Raw genomic sequence first — 12,020 nt, 5'->3', positions numbered from 1 at the left:
ATCTCACCGGGGCAGGGCTGAGACACATCACTGAATGAGGAGGAGAAGACCTGTTTCACACTTTGGGGGTCCTGGGCTGGAATATCCAAGGACAGCCTTCCCAGCGTGGATATTCAGCCCTGCATCCACCTGTGCCCAAATGCACATTCTGTTCTGGGGGGCCCTGGAAGTACTGGGATTGGCAGAAGGCAAGGCCAGATCCTGACAGCACTGACAAACTCAGCAGTTCAATACTCCTCATCTGTAGGGGGAACAGAAGCTCACTCTGCTCTCCTTCTCCACCCGTGCATTTCCCCAGGATTTCAAAGCATTACAGAATTTCATTGCAACCCCCCAGCCACCTCCATCCTGGACTTATCACAACACGTGCACTGCCATGATCACTAGTAAAGATTTAATTTCCTTCTTCTTGGAGCAAAAATAGAAAGGATAATCATTCAGCACTCCATACACACAGCTGTCACCTGAAAAATGCAGGTGAGCACAGTTAAATGGAAAGGCAAGTACAATCTCAGACCATTTTTTGGTACCTGGAGAACTAGACCAGCAGTATTTTGCATGCAAGATTACAGGTCTGTGTGTAGTTGCATTTTCACATTCTATCACTGCAATTGCACACAGCCAGCTACGTGCCTTAGCAGCAGCTTACAAAAGCAGTTGCTGCTAAACATACAAAATCCAGCCCCCAGATGCACAGGCGCAAGACTAAAAAACTGGTCCTTATTTTTCTGCCACAGAAAAGATGTGTATTTGCTGGCTGCGCCTGCTCCCTGGGCAAACGCCACACCAGCATATTTCCTTGCATTTGTATGTTGAGCCACATATTCATTCAAGCTTTGCAATAACCTAAAATGTATACAGCATTTTGCGATTAGAAGCATCCCAAAAATGCAAAAAAAGCCCCAGTTTTTGCATAAAAAAAATCTTCTCCCAGCAAGCAACTGTAACCACCTCTCCAGCCGGAATGTACTGTCTGTTTAAGGCTCCAGAGAACGCAGTGCTTACCCTTTAAGACAGTAAGAGATGAATACTTTTTTTTTTTTTTTTCATTTAAACTATGGGGAGTTTTACCTAGATAGACTGCAATTTCCTGAGCTCGAATCTGGCAAAGTGCCCAGGGCTAAGACCACTCCCCCTTCTTCTTTTGGCAAAAATTACCATGGCGTCTTTAATAGTCAGAAGTAGTTTTTAGGGTTTTGTTTCCACAAAAGATGCTGAGGAAAAACCCAGTTGTGCAAGCAAGCAAGCCCGGGTACTGCAGAACTTCTAAGAACTAGACTGATGTTCAACATCTGAAGAGTACTATCCCCAAATACTCTACCGAGGGATAGTTCAGTTCTGAGTCACAGGGAAGTGGTCTGAATCACGAATAGCCATTCCTGCTAACTGCTCTCACCCCCCCACCCATCCCAAGCTTACAATCCAAGCAGTGACCAGGTTGAGGTTAGCTTGGGAAAGCTGATGAGATCACAGTCTGGGGAGATACAGCCTCAGACAGCCTCAAGTTTTTGTTAACCGGCTCCTTGTTCTGCGTGGAGACACGGACAGCAGTTGTTACACCAGGTTTACCATATGTTTGTAATATTGTTGTTATGGGAATACATGTCCAGTCCATGTCACTGGCAAGTTGTGCTGTTTTCTGCTGGAAGGACAAAACAGAATTCACTGTCCAACAGAGCACCGAGTGTGCGCATACTTCGAGCAAAATTTATCGTCGCATGAGTCACGCTCGGTGCAAAACCACACGCTTTGTCCATGGGCTGGCGTGTGAGCCCGCCGTGGTGTCTGCACAGGCACACACAACCCTTGGGCTGCTGCTCCTACCTGGGAGGTGGGCAAGCATTACCCCATCTCACAGACTGCAGCAAGAAGGTCCACACAAGCTTTAAGGCAATTTCCCTAAGGCTGCCCATCAGATCAGTGCCAGGATCTCGAGTTCTGTGAGACCTCTTTGTCCGATGGCCATTTCTCAAGCAGGACAAATGAAGGATAAAGCAGGGCCAATGTTAAGTCAGTTAGGGTCATAACTCTGCATCACATAGCAAAAACATTTGCTTCCCCATGTGTCCCAAAATGGTGTGCAGGGCAGTGAGTTGGCTTATGGGACACAGGAGTTACATGTTTGTGTGTGAGAGACTGTTGTCAAAACTAAAGTGCCTGGGCTGCCTGCATCCTCAGTGCCTGCATCCTCAGTGCATCCCATCTCCAGTGGGCAGAAGCAATGTCAGTGGCTCAAGTGGCTCTGCCATGCAGAAGCAGCACTGAATAACTAACTGCTGAGGAGAAATCCTCTTGTCTGACAGCCCCCAGCAAAATTCAGGCTGAAGGAGTGAAATACATTTTGTTTACTGCGAGCCCCACCAACTCTTGAGCTGCCACTGAAGACCTCTGAAGAAAGAGCAGCTGACTGGAACACCACACCACCAGTTCAAAGGAAAACCAATTTACCCACTTAGTCTCCTTCCAGACATCAGCAAACAGCAGAAGAAATGGCCAACTCCCCTCCCCGCCTCCACCCCCCCAGCCCTGACACGTTGCCATTTTCTGTCCCCGTCTCCATGCAGCTCGTCACATCCCATGCCGTAGTTGAGGAACGCTGTGCAGGGTTTAATTGTGCACACGTTCTCCGGGGAAGGGCGGCATGGGATGTCCACAAAGGAGCGGAGGCAGGAGGCCAAGGCTGGTTATTGGCCTCGAGTCATACTTGCTGATTGGCGCGTCAAGGATTTTAAAGTGCATAGCTGATCAGATCAGCAGCTTGTCCTAGAAGGAGAAAAGTGACATAAAATATGCACAAGCCTTCCTTCTGTCCTGACAGCAGGTTGAGTTTTCAGATGATGTGGAAACAGCAGCCTGCTCTCCTCCCCCCAACATGGTCTCCTCTCGTGCCTTTGCTGCAGTGCTGCCGTCTTGTTCCCGACTCCAGAGGCTCTGCTCCCTCCCCAGCCTTCATTCCAAGGCTCAGACTCTGGCCAAGGGGCTCCATGCCACTGTTTTTATGCCCACTCAGCCCTTGGCCTTTCTTCTCAGCATGCCAAGCAGGGGCTCATTAGTGTTCCCTGTTGTTAAGCTTTTGTGGCTCAAGCCCGTCCAGTGCCAAGCTGGAAAAGAAAGGCCATCAAATCCCCATCCAGGAGGGTGCAAAACTTCCCTGTGCTGCCAGCCCAGCTGGAATTCAAACAGGTGATCCTGGAGAGGAGAGGTGTAACGTGCATGCGTGTGATCTGTGTGTGTGGGAGCAGCGTGTGAGCTCTGCCTGCAACGAGCTGGTGCTGCTTCAGCTTCTTCTCAAAGAGAGTGACTTGGAGTACATTTGACCTGAGACCTGTCCTCTGCATCTGCATGTGTGTAACACTTTATTTGTGCATGTGAGATGCCTGTGGTGTGTCCCTGCTCCATCATGGGAATGCTGCCATGAGTGGAAAAGCTAAAACATGTCACATACTGGTTTCAAGCCTCAGCCACCTCACATGCAGTTTGTGCTAACACAAAGTCAGCTGTCAAATACTACTGCTACCAGGCTGATGGAATAAACTATTCTGTAAACTGAGGAAAACACAAGAGCTGGGCCATGTCTGTGCAGGAACCATGCTCACAACGTGAGCGTGTTGGCCCTCAAGAGGAAGGATGTGCGACACAAGCAGGTGTGTTTGCACAAACTTGCTGTTTCCATGTGTGTGGAGGTGCTAGGTGCATGGAAACATCAGTAAAGTGGTAAAGCTTTATTTCATCCCCACACTTACTTTCACAAGGGACAGTTGATTTTCTCCTTGCTATTGACAGAGTCCAGCAAAATTAACAGAAATTTACAGACATTTTAACAGAAGGCCCCTCTACCAGAGAAGCCACCTATGCAAAAGGCAAGCCACATGCTCTCTCCTCAATCCTCTCAGCTGCAATCCTTGCACAAGTCACAATCACCCCGGCTACAAAAATCTCTTCCCCTTACCAAATGCCCCAAACTCCACCAAGTCAGAAAACTCAGCCTCTGTGTTCTTCCATACTGAGAAGTCCTGCTACATCACACTTAGCTTAGCTGTGCTTTAGCCTTGCTCGTGCCCTGATTCAGTTCAAAATCTCCCCTCTTTTTAAAGCCCTCCAAGGAGACGGTCCAAGGTCTTCCTTAGACATCCTTCCTGCCCGCTCCCCCATCTGTCTACATCCCCTCTCCACAGATTTTCCACCCAGCTTCAGAACCGTAGGTGCTGGAGCCACCTCCTTCTTCTCCCCAGGTCCAGCTGCCTAGAACAGGCATTTTTCCTCCCTACCTCATTGCCTGACAAGTCTCCTTTCAAACATGATCTGATACTTCTCCCCCTCCTGTGACGATAAACCTCAGAGTCTCTCTCCCTGCTTCTCACATACCTCCATCACTGGACTGACTGTAAGGCATGTGGGATAAAGGTATCATGGAAAACGTTACAGCAAATCACAGGGTTTTGCTTTGATTCTTTTTCTGCTTATTTATTTATTTTTTTGAAGGGAGGTAACAAGTCAGAGAGAAGCTGGCTGAGATTTCTGCCGTACATTTTTTTGCAGCAGCAAGATCCTCCATCTTCCTTGCTGGATTGAATAGGGTCTCAGGACAATTTAGACTCCCTCCCCCATCTCCCATTCTTGCTCATATTCTTCAACACATGATGCTCTCCTCCCAGCCTTGACTGGGAAAGCACATATCCTCACTCTCTCCCCCTCTTCCAGCTCCTGCCTCGCATAGGTTGTGTCAGGACATTAGGATGACGAACATTTGTGCAGCTCAGATTCTTGTAGGTTATTTTTTAACAAAACAACTAGAATCAATGAAACCTGAATGATGGCACATGACAAACTTAAAAGACCTCGTGAGGATGCACCTAGCATTTCAGGAGGCTTTCTGTGTCTCATGGCAAAAGGAAAAATTAACCCTCCAAATTTAACCAAACCCAGTACCGATACTGTGATAAGCCCGGGTGTGAGGAGCAGGGATTCTCTCCCCTTTGCCTTTTTTGGGGGGTTGGTTTGTTGTTTTTTTGGTTTTTTTTTTTTTTTGGCTCTTGCACATTATCACCTCACCAACAGTAGGATAACAGCTACAAAACCTCCGGCAAGAGAGCAAGCAAGCAGGCTTCATATTGCTGCTCTCACGCCGAGCTCGGTATTTACTTGCTGATAAACGGCAACTGTAAATACATCTCATCTAATCTCCCGACATCCAGGAGGGAAAAACGTCTCCCATCCCCGCGGCGATCTGCCTGCCTCCGGAGGCAGCGGGATGGAGGGCTGACAAAAGACCCCGGCTTCCACCCTCCCCCGCGGGGCTTCTCCCCGGCGCGGGGCAGCGGGGCCGGCGGCCGCCCCGGGCTCTCCCCCCGGCCCTTCCTCGGCCCGCCACCCCCATAAAAGCCACCGGGACAGAAGCCAACAGGTGGAAGGCGCTTTTTGTCCCTTCCGCGCCCGCTCCCGGGATCCCCCCCGGCCGGCGCGGTCCCTCCCCGCGCCTCGCCGCCGGGGGCAAACCGAGACGGGGGGAAACTGAGGCACGGCGCCGCGGCCACGGCCGCCGCAAAACTTTCCGCCGCCGAGGCGGGGGCGCCGGGCAGCGGCCCGGGGCTGCCGGCGGCACACGCGGCCGCCCCCCGCTCCGCACACGCAGCCGCCCCGCGCCGCCGGCAGCCGCGCCGGGGGAGCGGCGGCGGGCGGGGAGCGGCCCCGGGGGCGGCGGCGCCGGCTGCGAACCCTCGCCCGCCCGCGGCCGGCGCTTACCTGCTCAGGCGGCGAGGGCGCGGGGCGGCATGGCGGGGGCGGCGGGGAGCGGGCGCTGCGCCGGGCGGGCGCTACGGCAGCATCGGGGCAACTCACGGGGAAGCCGTGCCGGGCCTTTTGTCTGCGCGGGGCGGCGGGGCGGCGGGGCCGCCTCCCCCCGCGGGCGCCGCGGCGCTTGGTACGGCCCAGGCATTCATGCCAAGCGGCTTTCACACATGGAGGCTTGTCTCCAGCGGCTGCTGACAAGCCACAAACAAGGCGGCCCCCTCCCTCCTCCTCCTCCTCCTCCTCCTCCCGCCTCCTCCTCCCGCCTCCCGCCTCCCTCCTCCTCCGCCGGCCTCCTCCATGCGAACTCCCAACTCCGGTGACAGGCGCGGGGCAGGGAGAAGGGCGCCCGCCGCGTCCCCGCGAACATGGCAGGCTCCCGCTTTCCCCCTCGCCGGGAGGGATCGGGGGATTCCAGGCTCCCTCCGGCAGGAAAGCCAGCGCTAAACCCGCCGAGTAAAGAGCACAGGTCCGCCGCGTCCCACCCTCGCCAGCGCCGCCACGAACCATGGCTCCCAGCGCTCCTCGAGGATCAGCCGAGGAGCCGGCCAGGAATTCGCCCCGTTTCCCCCCTTCCAAGGTCGTGCAAATAGCCGGGCACGCCAAACGGCGGAGACCCAACGCCAAGGGCCTCGGGGTCAATTTTATCCCGCAGCAACACGGTGGCGGGAGGCAAGGGGAAAAGGCGAGGGAGAAATCACAAAAAAACAAGCCCTCATGGACTCCCCAAAATTTTTGCAGTCTCCCATTACTCCCATAACAGAGGGAGAGTGCAGTTGTCCAATGGGAAAGTCTAGGTGTGCCTCGGCATGGCCAGCTCTTAGAACCCAAGACACCCAAAAAGGGCCTGGCCCGACAGCGGGGCCATGCTGGGTCCAGGCTTGCAGAGATTTGAGCTAAGTTTTTTCAGTGACTCCAACCAAGAGGGTTCCCTGGCCGTGCAGGTTTGCACAGCCTCCGTCCGGCAAAAGCCAAACCAAAACACAGCCCCTGTGAATCATTAAACTCTGCTGCCTTGCGTACGGGTTCAGCAGGGTTCAGTCGGCCCAGAAAGCAAACCACATGACCGACTGTCATACGTTTCGTAACAAAACCACAAAACTCAATCTCAAAAAACACATCCCTGTCCAGGGATAACAAAAGATTTTTTTTCTCCGAGTCTCGGCTGTAAAGGCCTGTGGAGCCCAGAAGACTGTTGCGCAAGAATCAGCTGGTTTCATTTAATAAAGGTAATTATAATAATCATAATAATCACCAGTTGGATAGCTTTTGTTGTTCGATGATCTCAAAGACATTTTACTAACCCAGACAAGTATTTTTATCTAAATTTAACAAGTGGTAAAACATTTGGGCAGATGAAGTGACATACTCAAGGTCATCTTCTGAACCTGTAACAGAAGGGACTACACATTTTTGAACTCAAGTGCTCAACAGAAAAGCCACTTCTCAAAAATAGAGCTCCTACAATTCCCCCAAAACTCGAAAGTTTTATTCAAGTCGCAGTTTTGCTGAAAGAAATTTTAACCAGGTCTAATTTGTAGCTTGGATACTAGGACAGATGCAAATGAGGCTCTTCCCAGGAAAGAGAAATAGAGGTCAAGTGGAGAAGGAAGACTACAACTAAGGTTGACTGGGAAGAAAGAAGAAGGGGAAGAGCAAAGGCAGGAGAGAAGGCTGGAAAATCAGAGACACACCTACAAATTTCCCAGCTGGAAGAGCAGGATAGCTCCAAGAGATCTGGCTGAAAGTTTTGAAGGCTATGTGAAGAATATAGAAAGGTGGAAGAACGTAGTCTGGAATTTCACCTGCAGGAAAATCCAATCAACCACTTGCAGTCAGGCACTTGAGAGCTGATAAGGCGCACTCGCACCAAAGCTTTGGCCACGGTGTCAGTGAACCCCCCAAACAGGCTGCTCAAGCACTCTCGCCTCGGCAGGCACTGGGAGCTGGCACTACAGGTCCTCCAGAGAGGATGACTGCCACACTCAGCCTCTTGGAAGCAGAGCCAGATTATGGACAGAGCAGTCATCATGTCCAGCTTCATCTCCCACAGCGTCTACAACATGAGACAGGGCAGCAGCTGTGCCCACTGGTGCACAGGATTCTGTAGAGCCTGACATTCAGCTCCAGGTTTTGGCGTCTTTAAGGGGAGAAAAGCCTCCCTGTATTGTCACAGGTTGAATTTCAAGTATCCACATTCTGCTAATGGGGTGAAACAACTTAAGCTAAGCTTACCTTCTCTGGGAACAGCTGTGCCCAGTGGATAGCCTTTCTCCTCTGCTCCAAATCTCACTCTTTTCAGTCACTTCTCAACCTTCATGAAGATGACTTGGTCTTCCTTTCCAGTCTCTGGACTTCCTAATGCCTAATCAGCTCTGGTTGAGGCCATATCTTCTTGTAACTGCTGAGAGCTGCTGCTCTTGGCAGAGTGGATTTTACCTCTTCCTTCATTTCCATAACGTTTCCCTTCTGTTTACTTTCCCATTGCTCTCCTCATGGCCCCAATTCAGGACAGCATGTAAGCACATGTTTAATCTCATTGATCTCGTGGCACTCCATGTACGAGGGAAAACGTGGGTCCCTTTGCCCAGCTCCTGCTTATGAATTTTATGTTAAAGGGACATGAGGTAAAAAGTCAGAAGTGGTCACCCAAGGGTGGACTGGAGCATGGGCTTCCCCCTCCTCTCTGCCAAAACCTCAAACAGCCAGGCTGCTCATTCCTGCAGATGCTTCCTCTCCCGGGTGTGTGTGTGCCCAGGGAAGCCACAACGCTTTTAAGAAAATCATAATGCCTGTGGCAGAAGAGGTGAGCATGCCCTCTCTCTCCAAAACAGCCAGCACCTTGGGAGCTGGAGCACATCCATGGGAGATGCAGACAGGCACGCCCTGCAGGAGAGGAGGAAGCGCAGGCTGGGTCCTCCATAAGTCCTCTGTGGGGGCTTTAACCCCTTTGGACACTGCACCCTAAAAAGAAGGGTTACCCTCTCTGGGGGCTCAGAGAAAGCCCATCCTGGAGTTATGCTCCCCTAAGCAAAGAGGAATTTCATGTCTGGCCTCTCCTACTGCTGCTGTTGTGCTTAGCCTTGTTAGGTGTGAGGCTTTCCCAGGTAGGTGAGGAGCAGAGAGATGCTGAAGCCGTGGGGTATCATTGTCAAATCTGGTGGGCCTGAGGGGTCTGGGCACCCCCAGCACAAGACATGACCTAAACAAGAATTTGCAGGATCATATTTCGCACTCAGGTGTCTAAATTCCACCTGGGTCCTGCTTTAGGAGACTAGGAGCTTCCTTTTATTTGGCTCATCTCTCAAGTAAGAATTGTGATGCCCCTTTCTTGCACTTGTATTAGTTTAGATCACGGTGGAAGATTTAGGGGGCAGCAGGAAAAATAACACCCTTTCACTTTGTGCATGTACAATGTCTTAAATAACAGGACCCCAATCCCAGTCCTGTATAGGTGACTGCTGTAAAACAAGCAGCATGGGATAGGAGAGTCTGGCCCCCATACACAGGAAATATACCTAAATTTCCTTGCCTGCTGCACCAAAGCCTTCAGCTGTTCCCTCTTCTACAAATACATCAAGAATGTGTAAAAAACCCCCTATGTTAGTCCTCTTTTCCAAGTGGGAATGCATACACCTGCACTGTGTAGATGTTCTGTGAGTACAGGGGAGACCAGACACCTTCAGAGCACACTGGGTAAACTGTACATATGCAGATCATCTGCACAGCATATGCACAGCAGGTCTGACAATTTTTGGATTCATTAGACATAGTGTGTGAATGCTATACAGTTCACCTCCCAAGTGTGCAGTCAACTTATCCTGAATTTCTGGATGTTCAGCGGCCCAACTATCTGAAAGGCCTGATGGGCATGTGGAAATTCTGGATAAGCATATGCAAAATTGAGATTTCATCCCAACCAAACTCCCAGGTGGAGAAAGATGAGATGTCCAGGGAAATAGGCACACTTGGAAGCTCACGATGCTGGAAAAGAAGGGGTGGTTCACCTGTACCTGTGCAGCAGCCATCCCTATCCCTTCTGATCTAGGCTGCTCTGCCTTGCCCAGCACTTTTCTTCTCATTGAGTGCCCAGGCTGTTCCAAAAGCTGCAGTTTTGTGTGTGCTTTGCTACCCTGAACTTGCACAGCCCTCTGTGGCTGCCTGAGCACACATATCCTGTCTCTTAATGTGTAGACTGGTTGTATTTGCTGCCTGTCCCTCTGTCCCGTGGAGTAAATATCCTGAAATGGTCGTGTTTTGCAGTGCTCCGAGGAGCCTTTTGCTCAACCCCATCAGTATTTCCCCTTGTCAATACAGACCATCTAATTCCACTGCTAGAGCTCTTTCATTCCTGGTCAGACCTCAGACAAAATATAGTCAAGAAAATCTCAGGAATCCCATTATTGCCAATTTTCAAGCCATCTGTTACTTTTCTTGAAGTCCCTGGTCTTCAATTCATGGGCTTATGCAAGAAGACCAGCCTTCACTAAAAGTAACTTTTGTAGCTCGTGAAAGGCTCTGACATTGGAATTGCAGGAAAGGACCCTAAAGTGATTGTGTGTGTGTGTTTTCAAGCCAGGTTTCTGAGCTGATGCCCTGATTTTCAGGTCCTGGCTCTCAGCGCTGCTCTCTGGGGGTGACACTGCACCGCTCGGCCGGGTTTAGCCCGTTCTGCTGGGGGCAGAGGAGTGTGGTAAGAGGAGGAGAAGGGTGGCTGCGGAGCGGTGCAGCAGAGGTATCCGGACCGTCCTGAGCCGGAGGGGGCTGTTCCCTGGCAGTGCATTGTTTCCCGGTGGTGTCATGCCGTGAGGTGGTGCCGGCTGTGGTTGTAACCAGCAGGCGGAGCTGGGCTGGATAAACAAGCGAGAGCTATTCATAGCCATGAGGAGGGCAGAGCGCTCCTCTCCTAGCAACACAGCCAGGAGAAGAGCAGGAGAGCTCTGCCCAACTGGTGGAGAGATGTGTGTGCGAAATGTTGGTGTTCTTCCCTTCCCGAGCAGTTGCCGCTCCATCGCTGTGCAATGCCTGGAGCCCTCTCACCTGCCGCGCTCCCTCACTCTGAAACCTCCGTTTAATCTCAGTGATGTGCTCGTGTGGGTGGTGGCCGGCTCTGTTTCCTGGGGTTTGATCAGTGAAAATGTCCTTGCCTGGTTTAAACAACCAAGAGACGAGAGTTAAAAGGTGGGGTGCAAACCTGAGCCCTTGGGCTGCGGCAGCCGGGACCTCCTGACAAGGGCTTGAGCAGGGACACCACTGCCCTGCTGCCTGTCCCAGGGTGGGTGCAGGACCATCCTTGATCCAGCACACCCATAAATACCCACAAACAGCTGGAGGGCTGCTGCACTATGCCATTTCACTGTTCACTTCTTACCAGAAGGCCAGTTACATCAAAACCTGCAGGTAGGGTCTGAGTTGTTTACTTGGACGTGTGGAGTGAGGCTGGTGAGGCACCGGAACAGATTGTCCAAAGCAATTGTGGATGCCCCATCCCTGGAAGTGTTCAAGGCCAGGTTGCATGGGACTCTGAGCAATCTGGTCTAGTGGAAGTTGTCCCTACCCACAGCGGGAGGGTTTGGAACTGGATGATCTTTAAGGTCCCTTCCAACCCAAACCATTCTTTGTTTCTGTGAAATCTTAGGGCATAGCTCTGGAAGCTTTGGGTGCAGGTATGTGATAAAGCCATGGCAGGGGAATTCTACCAGGGAAGTGTGCAGGGACAGCTTGCAAAGGAAGCTAGCACACCCAGCCGTTTGAAAAATTAGGCATGTAGTAGCAAGGTACTGACAAGTGTTCCACACACCTGTAACACTGCCAGTAAATCAAGCAAAGGCATTTGTCAGCTTGTCATTAGGAGAGTAATGAGGTAAGTACAACAGAATTTAGGGCGAGCAATGAGGCCAGCATCCCTCTGCAGTAGATTCGGCCAGAGACAAAGAAGAGTCAAAGTTTAAAAGCAAACAAGACTCCAAGCAGAGGGAGCTCAGTTCCTAATGAAGAGCATCCCTTGCTCTGACCTCTGCGTGGTGCAGACTGAGTCAGATCTCTGGGAAGGACCGAGGCTGCCTTCACCCTGCTCCTGCCACATAATGAGAGGTGCAGACACCTCAGGACCCCACACCTCTGATTTCACTGGTCCATACTCATAACAGATGCCCTCAAATCAGCACACAGGTATTTTGATCTCTGGCAGACCACAGTGAGCAGATTGTTGACATACATAATAATTTTCCAGC

At 51.5% G+C, this 12,020-nt stretch overlaps 1 protein-coding gene across 3 annotated transcripts in view; it reads right to left on the bottom strand.

The window, feature by feature from the left end:
- BCL9 (BCL9 transcription coactivator) overlaps positions 1-5,909 on the bottom strand; it is a 57,886-nt gene extending 51,977 nt beyond the window's left edge. Inside the window, exon 1 of one of the 3 annotated variants that reach the window (XM_039555868.1) lies at positions 5,743-5,909. The gene's annotated coding sequence lies outside the window, so the exon portion shown is untranslated. The remainder of the gene's footprint in view (positions 1-5,742) is intronic. The other 2 variants (XM_039555886.1, XM_039555858.1) reach the window with 2 other exon arrangements.
- Between the last annotated feature and the right edge of the window lie 6,111 nt (positions 5,910-12,020).

The sequence above is a fragment of the Corvus cornix genome, chromosome 1 (assembly GCF_000738735.6).
Source record: "Corvus cornix cornix isolate S_Up_H32 chromosome 1, ASM73873v5, whole genome shotgun sequence".
NCBI classification, from domain to species: domain Eukaryota; kingdom Metazoa; phylum Chordata; class Aves; order Passeriformes; family Corvidae; genus Corvus; species Corvus cornix.
This window is presented reverse-complemented; position numbering and strand designations above follow the sequence as displayed.